Raw genomic sequence first — 17,156 nt, forward strand, 5'->3', positions numbered from 1 at the left:
TTTTTAAGTTTAACCACTCAAAGATCTAAATTTCGTCCTCAAGAGGTGCTAGTGAACTTTTTCTATTCATTCTGTTGTTGCCCAATGTCTCTTATGTTATTGAATGCATTTGTTTTAGGGAAAATTCTGTGATTTTTTGAACTTGTCAAATTCTATAATTTTTTAGTCAACATTTTGTTTATTCTCTATAAGTGCAGGTCAATCTCTCCTCCGTATCAAAGACAAACTAATTTTGTGGCCGATTGTTTTAACAGAAGGTTTTCTTGTTTTTGGTACTACGAGTTTTCATACAAAATTTTTTGATTTTTGTGCATAATTTCCCATTTTTGCTGTTGTTTTTGTTTATAGTAACATTATTTAACAATCTAACTGAAAAGAACTTTACAACAATTGAAATTGAACATATTCTTTGTTTTCATAACATGTGGTTTGAAGGGCTGCGACACCGTTCTCTTGCAGAAAGTGGTAGAGTTTTTTCTTTTTGTCCTTTATTTGTCGTTAATTTTTGTTGTCAAATGCTAAATATTCTATAATTAACGGTCTCAGTGGCCTACTATAGATAAACAAATGAACCCAATAACTGATACCGGTAAATAGCTAATGGTTGTTTTCACTTTTGAAATAAATTTCTAAAAAATATAATAATATTCTTCAACTTATCCCTTTTTGTTCTGGTTTACCTTTTTTTTCGTATTATACAATGTTTTTTCATGTTCGAATTTTAGCCTCATTTTTTAAAACTTTTCTAATGGTTTGTTGAATCAAACAATAATTTTTCTGTTGTTTAAGCGTTTTAAATGATGTCCTAAGGGCTTAGACAATTTGTTTCAGAAGAATTTTGTGAAGTTTAGATACTTTTCAGTTTTTGTGGTTCTTTTGTTGTCATTTTGTGATAGTCGTTTTACAAAAAGACGTTATGGTGGTCAAAGGCGACGCATATGAATATGTTACATTCTCGCGGTTAATATCTTATAAATTTAATGGCTTCAAAACTGTGGTTTTGTAAATTTGTTTGTGAAACTTATTAGTTCAGCTTGTTCTTAATGTTATTTTGTAGTCTTATGATTCAGTCTCATTAAAAACAGTAGTAAATAATTTTCCAAGTAGTTGCAGAACAAACTGTCTACTCTTTTAGTCGAGAGACTTTGTTAGCTATGACCTTTGAAAATATTTGTTTTTGATAAAAAAGAGATAGATTTTTGAGATCTGTTAATTTTATTTCTGTTAAATTGTAGCTAAGTATCTCTATGTACAATTCACTTCTTTTATCTATAACAATACAACTTTCTCTTTACAACGGTTTTACTTTCTTCATATGGTCTTTCTTCTTGGAACAACCAGTTTTCATAAAATTAACTTTCGTGATTCGTGATATTTGCAAATTTGCCCCTTTTTTTAGGTTTTTTGTTCTCCTTTCACAGTATCACAATAATGGGCGTCATTTGATTTACAAATTTTGTTACCTTCAAAAAGTCAAAGGAAGATTTTATCGTTTTTAGGGATCAGCTTAATATTTAATTGATTGGGGGGGGGGACATCGTTTTCGTGCATTATTTTTCAAAAAATGGACAAGGAGATTTGGTCGTAATTAATATTTGTAACTATTTGATTTTTATTGCGTCTTTTCTGGTATTCATATTATGGTAGCCACAGGTCTCATAGGCCCTCTAGAGTAGAATATTTTTTCGTTTAGTAATTTGTTGAACGATACGTTGATATGTTAATTTTTTTTATCTCTTCCTCATTTGGTAGACAATTAAGTGAAAAATTTAGATGAGGGGGGTCGGAACTTAATATGCCAACGCATATTACCGAGCCTCCTTGTCTGATAAAAAGTCAACTTCCTTTTCACTCACTTGATTTTCAAAATGACTGTGTGCTTTTGTGTCCACGTGAAAACAGTAGAAATTTTGGGGTCTGTAAATCATCATAAAGAACTGTTCCAACTGGCTAAACTCTTTGTAAACAACCAAAATACAATTTGCTCTTCATAACGGTTTTATTTTTCTAAAACGGTCAACCAGTTTCTTGGAACAACCAGTTTTCATAAAATCAATTTTCGTGATTTTTGCATATTTGCTCCTTTTTGGTAGGTTTTTGTTCTCTTTTCACACTATCACAATAATGGGCGTCAATTGATTTACAATTTGTGTTGCCTTTAAAAAATGCAAACGACGTTTTTGATTGTTTTTAGTGATCAGCTTAATATTTAATTGATTGGGGGGACATCGTTTTCGTGCATAATTTTCCGTGCAAAATTTTAGTTTTTGCCTGTACTTGTCGTTTTTTTTTTGTAGTCGTATGACATATCCTGGATAATGAAAGGCCTCAGTCTCTCTCTATTGAGGTATAAAAGACCCATTGATTTCATTTTATGCGTAATGTCTCCAATCAGTTCGAATTTAATTATTTTTTTTAAAAAAGCAATGTTTTTATAAACTTTGACCCTTTTGCGTATTTCTGGTCGACTTGTTGCCAAATTGCATTGAGGAAAAGTCCCATATTTTGTTCCAAAGAAGTTTCGGTTAATCTTTCGAGTATAAATTTTATCTGATGCAATTTTGATTTGGTTATTAGTGGTTTTCAAAAAATGGAGAAGGAATTTTGGTCGTAATTAATATTTGTGACTATTTGATTTTTATTGCCGTCTTTTCTGGTAGTCATTTTATGGTAGCCACAGGTCTCATAAACCCTCTAGAGTAGATTGTTTTTTTCTTTTAGTAGTTTGTTGAACGATACGTTGATATGTTAATTTTTTTTATCTCTTCCTCATTTGGTAGACAATTAAGTGAAAAAAGTAGATGAAGGGGGTCGGAACTTAATGTGCGAATGCACATTACCGAGCCTCCTTGTTTTCTTATGAAATTAATTTGCTCGTGCCGAGAGTATAAAAAGATAGAATTGTTTGTTGATAACAATTGTTCGAATATTAAATGAAGTAGCCTAGTTTGTTGGAGAAGTCAAAAAAAGTTAAAATAGCGAAACATTCCAATAGTTAAATAGAATTGTAAATTTTTATCCAAAGTAGTCCAAAAAACAAAATATTGTTCAGAACAAGCAAACGATAACCAAAAAAAGGATAAAAATTGTTTAAGTTATTTACTCACTTTCAAAAAATGAAAGAATCAAAAAATCTTTTTTTGGCGAAATTCTACAGTCAGTTAGCGCTAAAAAGATATCGCAAAAATTAATTTCAGATTTTATATTACTGAGTGCATAATTTGCGTGAATTGAAAAATTTACTAGCATGAACTTCTCCTCTATTCAGAAAACCAAGTTTAAAATATTATCAAATTCATTTATTTAAAGGAAAAACGATAGAACTCAAAAACAAAAATGCTGATGTCATTTGTTATGGCGACCGTTCTACAAAGATGAGCTGCATTCAGACTAAAAATAAAAAATAAACTGTTCTATGGTCTGTTAACACTAGAAGAAGTCTATGATTATGATAAAATTAAGATAGAGTTGGGGTAAAGTTTGTTAATTTTGAAAAAAAAAGAAAAATCTAATCTGACAAGATCATGAAATAAAAGCGAAGAAATACAGACTGCAATTTGCTCTGATTCATTACTGAGAAATATGATTCTTAACTTAGGCGTACAAAAAAATCCTTGGGCAAAAAAGTCTGTTCTGATCACATTGTGTTTCAATTGAAACAATATGTTATCAGGACAGATTTGTTCACCAAAGGCACCGGGATGTGTATTTTATGGTTACATGACAATTTACCCAATGCCATTATACCCAATGCCAAAATACCCAATGCCATTATACCCAATTCACATTGATATTTTCGTTTCATCATCCGTGTACTAATTAGCAGAAAATAGCTCTTACACGTATGATTTAACAAGCGGATAATTTAATCCCATGTTCGGTTGTGATAATTTCATATCAACTCCCACGGGCCGCTGAGTCATGGCCATTTACCATTAAACATAATAATTTAATCACTTGTTTGGTTGTGATAGTTTCATATCAAGTCCCACGGGCCTCTGAGGCATGGCCCTTAAGTATCTTAAAACATACTGGCAATAGCGACAGCTAATTTGTTGTCGGATTATTGAACGAAAATATCGAAGTACAGTATGGGTATAGTGGCATTGAGTATATTGGCATTGGGTATAATGGCATTGGGTAAGTTGTCCTGACACCGTATTGTATACCTGAGTCTTAATTAAGTCTTAACGGCTGATTCTTTAGTCTTGATTAAAGCTCCCTCGCCCCCCCCCCTAGAATTATAATTTTTTTTCAGAAGTCGGGACTTACGTTGTCATTACACTTCAGAAGTGAACCATGAATTCCCATTATAATTTCCAGAATGCACAGAACACTGGTCATGGCATTTTATAGGATGTTCATTATGAATATTAAGTAACATTATGGCATTTACTTCACTTCTCTGTTACCCTGAACATTATGGCTTTTAACTAACCCTTGATCTAAACCTGAGAAGAGATAAATGGTGTATCTTGCAGAGACTTGACGTTTAATAATTATGAAGTCTTGCCAAGAATCTTTATTAGGGAAACTTAAATTTAAGCCACTAAAATAGTTAACAACCATTGTCGAACGCACTATGCTCGGGAAAAAAAAACAAACAAAATTTGACGTCAAAAAACTCCCAATTAATTACTCGTGTCATAACTGGCCAGGTTTGGTGTCCCGTGATACAGAGCTCATATTGATTTCATCATCCTATTTTATTTAATTACCGCCTAGTGGAATACTTCATTCATATTTCTTCAAAACTTTAATTCTCTTAATTATGCTTCTCGTAATCAGTTGTCCCATTTAACTATTACTCTTGCTTAGCGTTTTCCAATCTGAATAGCAGCCTAATTTGTTTTTTCGCCAAGATCACTATAACTTGTGGAGTTGAGTTCGCATAGCCCAAGATATTGCTAAATGTAGGCAGGTCGGAACGACAGGCTCCATATCAAAATATATGCATCTGAAAAAAGCGAAGAATTCTAAAAATCGACACTGTCAACTCGTGTTTTTAAATCCCAGAAAAATCTAATTCTCATCACAAAATGGTTGAGCCGTTCTGTTTGTAATTTTCTCTGAAAGCCAAGCCGCTTTTTTATTTGAATCCAATTTTTTCAAAAATCGTTGATTTCGTTAGAGGAGAGATCTCATGGAAATGCTTTAAAAAAATTTCTTACTTTCAATTGGTAGCTATTTCAAATTTAACAAAATTAAAATCACAACACGTTTAACTATTTCCAGCCGATAATCTTTGATAACTAACAGGGTATAAATTTTTTTGTTAAAAATATAAATTTTCATTTTGATCCTTTAAATCTTTTTGTTCCGCTAAAGAGACATCCAACGAGGCAGTTTTTTAATGTTAGTTGAGAACTGAGAGAGCATCAAGATTTCTTTATTTTTCAGAATGATTCAGATTGAATTTTATAATTTAGCTTATGGCAACTTGCTAACAAAGTTGATAACTTGAAAACAAAACTCCGCTAGAGAAAAAGCTCGATTGTAATCTTTCTCTCTCTCTCTCCCTCTGCCACAATCAGGAGTCTGCTTATCTGATGCCTCCGCTCCAGCTCTGGGGTAGTCTTATCACCGAATGAGTTCAGTGTTGCTCTTAAATATTAAATGGGTGTTAAAATGTAGGAAACGAGAGAATATGTCCATTCCGTAAATCTGTGATGCTAGAAGTAATGGGAGATCATACCAATAGTCACTTTGAAATGATCAATTGCCATATATCTATTCGAGACAATATTATACCAGCTTTCCTGAGAGCCCATTTGTATACCATTCTTGAGCAGACGACTTTGTTATCCTAGAACAACACCAGACCGGGCGACATGTTACCTGTATGGAATGCGGGTTGGCCAACAGCTTTGGATGTCAAATACGGTGGAGAGGAGTGGTTTTGCCCTGTCAGCTGCTGAGAACATAAAGTACAAATACTACGCCCAGAAATGTTGGAATTCAATTCAATCTTTTCGCCGTTGAGTCGTTTGGCGATTTCCATAATCAGTTCCTAAGACCCTCAGACATATCGCTATTCTGGCTGTTGTAATACGTTTGCAGCCTGCGGAATTATCTGTAGCAGGTTACTCTCTGTTACAGCAATCCACAGGTCTGCAATCATGCAGATTTCAAGAGATGCGAGATTATGGGCACATATGAAACGCGATCTAACATTTGAGTTCGTGTCTCACGCTTTTGAAGGAGAGTCTTCGTTAAAAATTGTCTCAGCCAATGGGCGGGAACAGTCAATACTGATGGATTTTTGACATATCACCCACTGAATGGGGAGCTCAAAAATTGGAACGGGGAGTCTCATAGTATGGATAGTAAATCAGTGGCAAGAGAAATTTGGGAACAGAGAAATACTTGAATTTTTTTCCATGAAGGTAACGAGAGTCATTCCATTGATCGATTGAGTGAACTGATATTAAAAACAATGATCGGTCGTGATCCAAGATTTTACCAATTATAATGATCTTTCACCAGAAAAAAAAACTTCTGAGAAATGGTAAGAGAAGCAAATAGTATCCTTTTCTTTTAGGTTATCTCGAATGCATCATTTTCAAGCTTTGGTTGCTGTGATAGTTATAATGACAATTGTGGTGCCATTGGCGTACGGTTCCCCAGATCTCCTGAGAGGTCCAGGAAAAGAGGGATGCCCCGAAGAAATGTTCTCATGCAGCAAGCGACACCTCAAATGCATCCCAATGTAAGTATAATTCAAATAATACAATCGATATAGTTGGAATCTGGACCCCCATACCGATAAACAGCTCACCCTGTTTTGAGCACGGCGCCATCACAATAGCCACCATCGGAGGCGTTAGTAACGTGCCATATAAATAAAAATGAACTGCGAATTGAGCAATCATAACGGCAATGCGAGTGGTAGAAATAGGAACACAAATATATCAGTAATTATATATTTTCATTCGAGCACCCAAGTCTGACCTTTTACCTAAATGTCTTTTACCCGAGATTTATGTTTTAATCAAGATATGTGTTATTTTATTTTTTTAGCCAACAGTGTCCTTTAGAACCCCCAATATCTTACCGAGAAAGGGAAGTCGTTGTAGTCGTAGTTAAGGCTGTAGGATTCTTCATACGTAGTTTTCTGCAATTTTTTTCGGACTCGAAGAGGAGTATTTGTATTACATAAGGGTCTACGAACCGAAAGTGAGTGCAGGTCACTCTTCTTGAAGTCAGTGAGAGGAGGTTAAAAATTCCTTTCAAGATTTTGATTTATAAATTTAGTTAACAAATTTTTTGTTCACGTCTTTGGTTTAAATCTGGAAAAGTCACACAGACTTGCTTCACTGAGAGAAATGACTATTATACCGACTAGTTTAGATTCCATTGAGTACAATAGGTCAAGACTATTTTTTTGTGAAAAGGTCAGGTTGACAAATTTTAGTTTCAGGTTTTTGCCCAATATTTATAAGTTCAGACCCATTTCGCCATTATTTTAAGAGCCTTTGTCCGTTTCAAGGTTCTTTTTGATATATACTATTATATTTGGAGTTTCGAGTTTGATCAAGTTATTAAGTTTGATCAAAAAACATGCTTAAATTTTGGTACGTTTCCAGTGTACATTTTGAATTCTTCTAATATTCTGAATTATTCATTATCCAAACCACCCCGACCGTTCCTCGCCCAAACAAAACGCAAACTTCCCACCCTTACCTCAACCTCACGTACCTGAGACGCTATTTAGCTCTGGTGTTCTGTTTTCAGTTTTTTTTTGAAAAGATTTCACTCCCTCGTGACTAGAACTCTGACTTCTGCTTTTAGAATTTGGGCATTAACAAAGAACAAGTTCTCCGTTGACAGCCCAGGTGAAAATGTTATTTTGAAATTCCCAGTATTTCTACTTCTCAGTAGTTTTTAACCTCTTCTTACAGTCCAGGTGAAAAAGTTATTTAGAGACCTCCTCCCCACCAACCGCCACCACAACTGCTCACTTAACTTCTCCCCCAAACACCTCTCCCGTTTCATTTGACCTCCCGCACGCCAAATTGCCCATTGCAATCTAAACTCCCAGGAAATACTCATAATATATGATGAAAACCATTTTTTAGCTGTGTTGCCTGTCTTTATTTTTTTGGGGGGGGGATAACTTTAGGGGATCTAAGAATCGGAGAAACAAAAAATGCTTTGAAGTCACGAGGAACCAATTGGGGGTGAAATAGAACCAACCCAAAAATTTAAAGTTGCTGGTTTTGGAAGAAGATTTTCTTTTGAAATATAAAAAGTCTAAACTGAGAGAGCGGCATAGTAGTATGAATTGAATTCCGTGAATCTTGCTTCCTATTAGGTTTTTATCCCTAACAGACAGATAGCAAAGATGTTTTACAACGTTGTCAGACAACTCTGATTGCAATTACAACAGTTGCAGGATCTTTTCCGTTTGCGCCCCCCCCCTGTACGTTATGCGCCCCCAGTTACAGAGCACGTGTCACTGCACACTAAATCGTAATATAAAAATATGGCACGTGCGTCTGGGGGGGGGGGGGGGGGTAAATAAAATGCGCCAACAAACGGAAAAGATCCCAGTTGTATCAATTAGGCACCTGTGCAATCATTTAGGCCAGTTTTAGCAAGTGTTGTCTCGCCACTCTTGACACAGCAATAGCAAGATTGCGAGAGGTGAGTTGTGGAAAGAATATTACGACACGATTGTAATCGACTTCAGGAAGATACCAATTTTTGAGGCAAAGCTCCGTTGTTGATTAACCTCGAGAAGGCGATAACAACCGCCTGGCAATTTGTTTAGTCAAACAATTGCATAACCTACACAACAGTACAGTTGATTGTTCTATATTTTCCATCATTCGTTTCTCTTTAGCACTGCTTTTTTAGAACTGACCGTACCAAAAAGGTGGTGGAGTTATGATTCTTGTACCAAAGATCTTTTCTCCAAAATTTGGGAACGATTTAATTCTTTTCACGGATAAATTTGAGAGTTAAGGGGTCTCATTGAAACTACCAACTTGCGCGTCTATTTTATTGAATGATACCTATAGTCCCATTAAACCAAACAGCAATGCTTTTTGGACCAACTAGCGAACAACATTGATAATTCAATGACTAAAAAAGGAATGGTAATATTTCTGGGTGATTATAACATTTACTACTGAGATAAGTTGAAAAGATCGAAGCTCGAAACAGTAATACTTTCGTATGACTTGCATGTCAAGAACAAAACCATTCCTACTAGTTTAAACCTAGCGAACAACACCGAAAGCCTTGCTGATTACATTATCACTGACAGCCCACTTATAAATGACACTGTAATTTCTGATAGCATAAAAAGTGATCACTTTGCTACTTGTAGTATGTCAGGGAATCTTGTAGATACTGAAAAGATACGAGTTCAGAAAACATTTTAGGATAAAAAGAACTAAATTGTATCTGATTTTAAAAAATGTCTAGAACAACAAAAGTGGCAAACAATATACGTTCAGCGCAGCTTAGATTCCATGCTATAAGTTTTTATTCAATATTTTACGACAGCACGGTCACAAAACGCACCACTTTAAAAAAGGTTCCATTGAAATGAGAATAATATTTTCAGGTTAACAGACAAATGTTTAACTAGAAAATCAAGACAATTGATGGTCAATCGAAATAGATTTTGAATGATGAAGAATACATAAAATTCTTTGATCTAAACAACAAATTCAGTTTTTCTAACGACAACAATTTCATTAGATATCATAGAAATTTTATTGAAGCAGCAGAAGTTGAAAGGAAAAAGTGGATGCTGATAAATCAGATAAAAAAATCTGAAAAAAACCAATAATTTTGGTTTGAGAAATGTTTTTGGTGATTACGCAACGCAGACAAAAAACATCTAAAATACTAAACTATCGTTGCTCTATACTTGGAAAGTTTCATGCCTTCAATTTCCACTGCAGATATCAAACACGTGCAATTCAAAACCAAAAAATTTTGGATTTAATTTTACAACGACAAGAGACTGTCATGATGCAATTAAATATAAGCACTGGAAATTAATCGGATCATCACACATTCCAGCATGGGCTATTAAAAAGTCAAGTTCTGTAATTTTTCCTTATCTAAATTTTCTTGTGAACTATTGCATCAGAAAATCTTGCTTTCCCAATGAACTTAAACAAGCACTGTACAGGAAAGATGACACTGAAGAGCCTAATAACTATCGCACAATCTCCATCACCCCGTGCCTGTCTAAAATTTTTGAAAACATCTTGACGGATCAAATTTGTCAGTATTTTCACGACAACAACCTACTATGTAAAAAACAATATGCTTTTAGGAGAAAATACTCAACAATAGATTCCCCACTATTTTGCTCAGAATTTATCAAAAGCAAAACTGACATAAGCAATTTTGTCAAAGCCGCTTTCCTTGATCTTTCAAAAGCTTTTGATTCAATCAATTAAAATAATTTGAATATCAAGTTGGACAACTCAGGTTTTGATGAAAGCTCAAAAAATTTAATAAGAAGTTTCCTTACAAACCATTCCCATTCAGTTATCTTACAAGACTGCTTATCAGATGAAATCAAGCTTCTTAGAGGTTTACCACAGTAACTGGCCCGCTTTTATTTAACCTGTTTATTAATGATAATGCAACACAAGTTCACAAAGAAACTAAACTAATACAATATGCTGACAATACTGTTATTTTAACTTTTGGTACATCCACTGACGAAAGCAAGGCCAAGTTCGAACAAAATGCCAACAAACTAATTCAATATTTCAATGAACATCAACTGACAGTAAACACCTCAAAAACTGATTTCTTGATATTTGGTAACAGCAGAAGTAAAACCTTTAATGAGCAGATCATTATAAGTTCAGTTCCAATAGAGGAGAGACCTGAAGAAATTTATTTAGGGTTCCAATAGCCCACAAATTAACATTTCAAGGGGAAGTTAAACTTATCCTACAAAAAATGGCCCAAAGAATAAAAACAGTTTATGCTATTATCTATCCCACCAAAATTGTTGAGACTCGTCTTAAATGCACTGTTATTAAGTCATTTGCACTATTCACCAGTTGTCATTAACGCAAATGAGCAAAATCGAATAGCTTCCTTGGACAAACTGTTAAACTGGGCCTTAAAAGCAACATATTTCAGACAAAAAATTGAATCTTTTCAAGATATTAAACGCAGGCGGAACCTACTCCCCATTAAACTATTTTTGCGAAGAAAAGGATTTCATTTTTTTTTGAAAAAAAAAACAGATACGACCCGCATTTATCCACCAACTGGATGTCCTTTAGTCAACTGGAGTCTTCATGGGTCTAACAGGACAAACAAATTGTACTGGAATTTTGTTTCCAGCAAAATGTAGATTTCATTTGTAAAATTGGCAATACTAGATTGGAATGAACTACACAGTGAAATTAATATCAAACAAGACAATAAAATTTCCCCGAGCTGCTCAGGATCTTCTTCTGCTCAGTTTTTAACTTGAACCTCTTTTGTGGAAGGTTACTTCTTCAACATGGCGTGACTTTAAATTTGGAAATATAAACTAAACTTACTGTTGTTGGGTTGTCGTTGGGATGCCACGAAAGTGCAATTCATTTAGATTTTCTGTTGTAACGTTAATGTAATCTGTAGTTTGTAAATATTTACACTGCCGGACTAACATCTAAGTTGTATACTCCTTTCGGAATTCAGTGTTCTTTTTTTTAGCTCCAGTGGAAAGAGAAAAGTGCTAAAAGGGTAGTGTAAGAGTAGTTTGATTGAAAAATTGTTGATTGGTACTCATCCTCCGCCAGCCTATTCTTGTGATATCGGATCTTTTCCGTTTGTGCCCACCCCAGCTTAGTGGGTGCATATTATTTTCACCCCCCAGAGGCACGTGAAATATTTTTGCATAATGATTTACCATGCAAGGACATTTGCTCTGTACTTGGGGGACCATAACGAACTGGGGCACAAACGGTAAAGATCCATGATGTCTTCCGATAAAAGAATTTAAGAACATTTGGTCATTCAAAATTTAGTAGAACGCTTGCTCAAGTAGATTTTTAGGCTCATTAGGTACTTCGTTTCCCTTTGTTTCTGGTTGAATATGGGCGTATATTTATCGAAATTTTTACATTATTTTCTGGTGATTTCATATCAGAAGTATCTTTTCACTCGCCAATATACAAGATGAAGTCCACAACCCACGTAAGTGAGCAGACAAACAGCAAGGCTTTGATCAGATAGAGTTGACCAAAAATAAGAAAAGAATGCTTCAACTCACAGGGGGTGTCATAACACACGGGCGGTGGGGGGGGGGGCGGGGGGGGCATCTAAAGTTTCACGTGTGTTGTTGAATTATTCTAAAACTGTTTTCCACTCGTTTGTTTCAGATACAACGTGTGTGATGCAATTTATCACTGCAAAGATGGCGCAGATGAAGCTCCTGAGATATGCAGCTGGTAAAAAATGATCACTGACTACATAAAACTATCTGACTACCAGTATAGCTATATAAATATCAAAACTGATAATTAACTATGTAACTATACCGAGCTTTTAAAAATTACTTTTAACTATGAAAGCAGACAGATGCTATATATTTTGATTTACTATATAATTTTTGAATATTATTACTCCTAGTAAACAATAAAATTCAGGAAAAAAATTGACAATATCAAGTTCCTACAAAACGGATGAACAAGCTCAGAGATGCTAGAAAGTTTAATAAGATAATCGGAAGAAATGCTCGACGAAGTGATGCTTCAGAGAAAAACTTAAACTCGAAATGAGGAAAAAAGATAACTATTGGAAAGAAACATCAATGCACCAAGAAGAACAAACGTGAATGATATCTTAGAAATTAAATCTGTAGAGGCCAAAGATTCGTTCAAACGACAGCGCAACAAATAGAAACAATTAGTTCGTAGATCAAAAAAGAATAATATTCAGTTTTTTCCGCAGAAAAACCGAATAATTTTGTGTTGTAGTAGGGCCAAAATTAGCCAAAAATTAAACTAACATTTTTGATGTTGGCTGCATAACGCATATTGAGCGATCAATGTTCCCAAACAAAACAGACAAAGTGAAATGTAGAAGTACATAATGAACTAAAAAATGAACGACAAAAGAAATAAATTCCTTTGAACTGCCGAATGGTTATAAATTCTTTCCGGCTACTGAATTTTTTCCTAAATCTCGTGTCACTGACAATTTCAGAACAGCTGTTTCATTTTTTTAACAAATGCATCGCGGGAAACGTTTTCACAAAGTTAGAGTAAAATCTAAGGAGTAATAGCATACTTGCTAGAGTAATACCAGACATAGAGATTCATTAAATTATGAAACGGGAAAAATCAACCCTTATCGCTATTACTAGTGGTGGGATATTTCTGTGAAAAAATACAAAAAAGGATCTCAGAATTCCAAAAAAACAAAACGTTTTTGCAAGCAGGTGTAGTTCGAATTTCCCATTAAATGTTCAACCGTCAATGCATCAATTGGAACCCTCAAATCATTACTTAATAAGAACCACATAAAGCATTTCAATGCACCTTGCATGATTTATCAAAAGCTTTGACACGGTCGATCATCATATTTTCTCAGCCAAATGTGAAAAATATGGTCACAGAATTGCACAAGAACGGAAACTACACTCTATTTTATCCAAGCGCAAGCAATCTTTGTAGTTCTCCGACAACTAATCAGTTGAAAAATATCATATGTTGTATCTGAAGCATCCGTTTTTAGGGCGGAAATTTATTGTACTTTTTATTAGTTACGTTCTCACAATTGTCAAAAGTTATAAAATCACTTTATTTGCAGACGACTCGAAAAATTTAAGAAATTTCAGTGAAAACAGTAACCTCGAGAAAATAACTAAAAGTTGAAGTTGGATGAAAAACAACAAAATAACACTGAACAAACAAAAACTCAGTTCAGCTTAGTCGTAAACAGAAAATGAAAAATTTTCTTTTTCTTTCATCTGAAGCTAAGCCGAAGTTTATCCCAGATTCTTTTTTGATCAACATTTAGCCTTAATAGAACATCTAAGTTACAGTGACGAAAAATGCTCACAGTTCATATCTATTTTTTCTTCAGACGTTTTGATGTCTAAACATAAAACTTTTTGTGGAAATTTGTAAACAATTGCACAACCTCGTTGCCAATATGGTGCATTGATATATGGAAAAAAATCAATCCAGTATAAAATGAAGATTTGAACTTATTTAAAGCGAGTTAGGTGAGCACAACGAGAAAAACACAGATAACCTCATTATTCGAACAACACCTATAAAAATTTTCCAAGTTTTTGGTTTCACTCTTACGGAGAATTTATCAACATTACTCAGTTAAAATTATTGATAATCAAGTGATGTTGAATATTCAGTATTTGATACAGGGCAAAAAATGTTCACTTATCAAGCATATTATTACAAAGCAAAACAGAATGCGCCTTTCAGTAAGAGTTCGCTTATTGTATAATGTATACGCTAAATGTGTTGAAACAAAATTAAGAAAACTATTAACGTTAATAAGAAAAACGATTTTTTTCATAATTTTTGCGACAAATAAACTTCAGACTCGGAACTTTTGTCTCTTGATTCTTTTTAATCATTTTTAGCAGTCTGTCTTTTTTTTTCGTTGCCTTTTGACAATTAATTATAATTTTTTGCAATTTATACAGTTTAAACAAAGATTAGTATTATTGGAAAAACTGCCATAAAACAAAAATTTACACTGGTTTTCAGGTTTTTGGCGCTCACACTATATGCATTATCGACTATTGTACATTTTGTGTATAGCAAATCTGTTTATTACTTACAAGTAAAAACCCGTTTTCCATCACATAGTTTAGGTTTTTACGTTTATATTAACTAATTCAAAAAATTGAAAATAAGCATAAAGGAGTTACATTCAAATTTTTGTCATTTCAATTAAATCCACAATTGTTTTCTTTTTTGCAAAATCTAACATATTTAAAAAACATAATTGGCTAAACCCAGAAGAGACCGCTGAAAATAAATGTACACGATTAAAAAATTAAAGCTTTAAAGTGTTCAGAACGCCTTGGAAATTGTTACAATTACATTCTTTTCACCATCTTTTATTAACAATCGATTGGTATAGTGATAATCCTTCTGAAAATTTAAGTAGTTGTAAAGATTTTTCACCAAAAGTTCAAAAATTGCCATTTTTGCTTTCTTCAATTTGGAAACGATGATAAACAGTTGGCTGAAAAGTGTGCTGCATAATTGCTGATTACTAATGGTTCGTGATGATATAAAATTGCTTATTTGGCTGGAGGAAATGTATAAACAAATTGCAAAAAAATTATTAGTAAAAGAGTTTTAACACATTTAACATTTCACGTCAGGAGTATCCGCACTACAATGCAGTGTAGAACTAAACAATTCAACTATTAAAATAATCTAACAATAAAACTTTTTGATAAAAAATAAGCTAAATATCAGTAGAAGCAATTGCCGATAATTTTTTTTGAATTCAATATTAGAAAATTTTTGAAAAAGTCAAGCCATTCGTTTTTCATATTTTCTTACCGCACAAACGGTTGTGACTTTTGCAAAATAATTTTTGTGCAGCGAGTAAGATTTTTTATAGTTTTTTAAACAACAACTTATTCCTTACTTGTGTGACAAAACAATCGAGAAAATTGAAAACTGTTCTTACAATTTTCAATATTTGATGTTTTTTCCAGCTCTAAAATTCGAGGCATCTAAATAGGGCCTTGAACAATGAGCACGTCATACATTTTGTTTACCTAAGGCAATCAGAAAATCGTTTCTCAATTTATTTTGAACGCATATGCATTTAAATTTCAAAAAATATTTTTTCAAATTTATTTTGGAAAGAAAACATTCAAAACATTTCTCTTAATCTAGTTTTAAAATGAAGTAGAAAGCTGTAAATTTTTTGATAATTAATTTTGGATGTTTTGTAGGGATGATATATCACAATTTGCACAATTTGTTGCACGAATAATTTGAACCAATATACTTAAGAATATACTTTTGAAAAACAATTTTAACGAGGGGAAAAATATTGACAGGGTTTGGCTCTCGGATATTGTTCAAAACCGACATATAGCGGCCTAGTGGGAAAATGTTCAATGTTAGGCAGAATTCTCTAACCCCATTTTGTTTCATTTTCACTTGTCTAGGGCGCGATATAAAATAGATGTCTTTCGGATTGCTGCTGCAAAATGTGATTTTTTGGGAAACAAAATTTTTGGGAAACAGTTTTAAAGAAATGTCCCTTATGGGTGGTGCTCTACAAACCAATAAATGGAACTAGTCTTAGGGGGCAAGTTGTTACAATATTTGGTCAAAATGACATGTGAGCGAGCGACCGGAAATTAAAAAAAAGGAAAGGTTGGGGGTTGGCAACAGCTACTTCGTTACTTATCCGCCATTTTATGAAATGACCACAACAATATGTTCTTGTTGTGATACTAACCGTGATAATGAGCAAATATGTGAACAACATAAAAGAAAAAAACTGGAAAAACTATTAAGCTGAAAAATTTGTCAACATCATTTTTTTAATGAGACAGTTCAGCTAAGGTGAAATTCGCCGATATCATTGTACAAAGAATTTGAATCTGCAAATTATTACGTAAATCATTCAGCAAATTTCGTCTGCTGTGGTCTAATAAGCCCAAATAGAAACACATTGCCAAAAGAAAACAATGACATAACTGTGATGACGATGAAAGTGTGATAATGATTGATCTTTAAATCTGCTCCATCAGTTTGATAAAATTCCCAGGAAATTTTCTCATCTAATTGTAACAGAAAAGTTTTCGTCCTCGAATTCGAAAATAATGACGCGCGACGCAAAAGTTTCGCAAAATAAGGAACAAATGGGGGAAAGTAAGCATCTTACTTTAAGTTTTTATTTTTTTTACCGAAACACACGCTACGCTGGATCTCAAGCTAATTTTGACAGATAACTACAGAGAACCAAGAGTTCCAGCCAAAAATACAACCATTCTCCCGAATAAAAAAGAAGATATAGTTAAACACCGTGGGACCGTTTTTTGAAGAGCACTTCCCAATTTTACTTGATGAATATCAAAGACCACGCTACAGACGAAGTTTTGATAATTGTTGTTGAGCTGAAGACATTTTTTTGTTTCAAACTAATATTTTTTACTAAAAAGACTCAAAAAC

This window comes from Convolutriloba macropyga, chromosome 4 (assembly GCF_964194025.1).
Source record: "Convolutriloba macropyga chromosome 4, txConMacr16.3, whole genome shotgun sequence".
NCBI classification, from domain to species: domain Eukaryota; kingdom Metazoa; phylum Xenacoelomorpha; order Acoela; family Convolutidae; genus Convolutriloba; species Convolutriloba macropyga.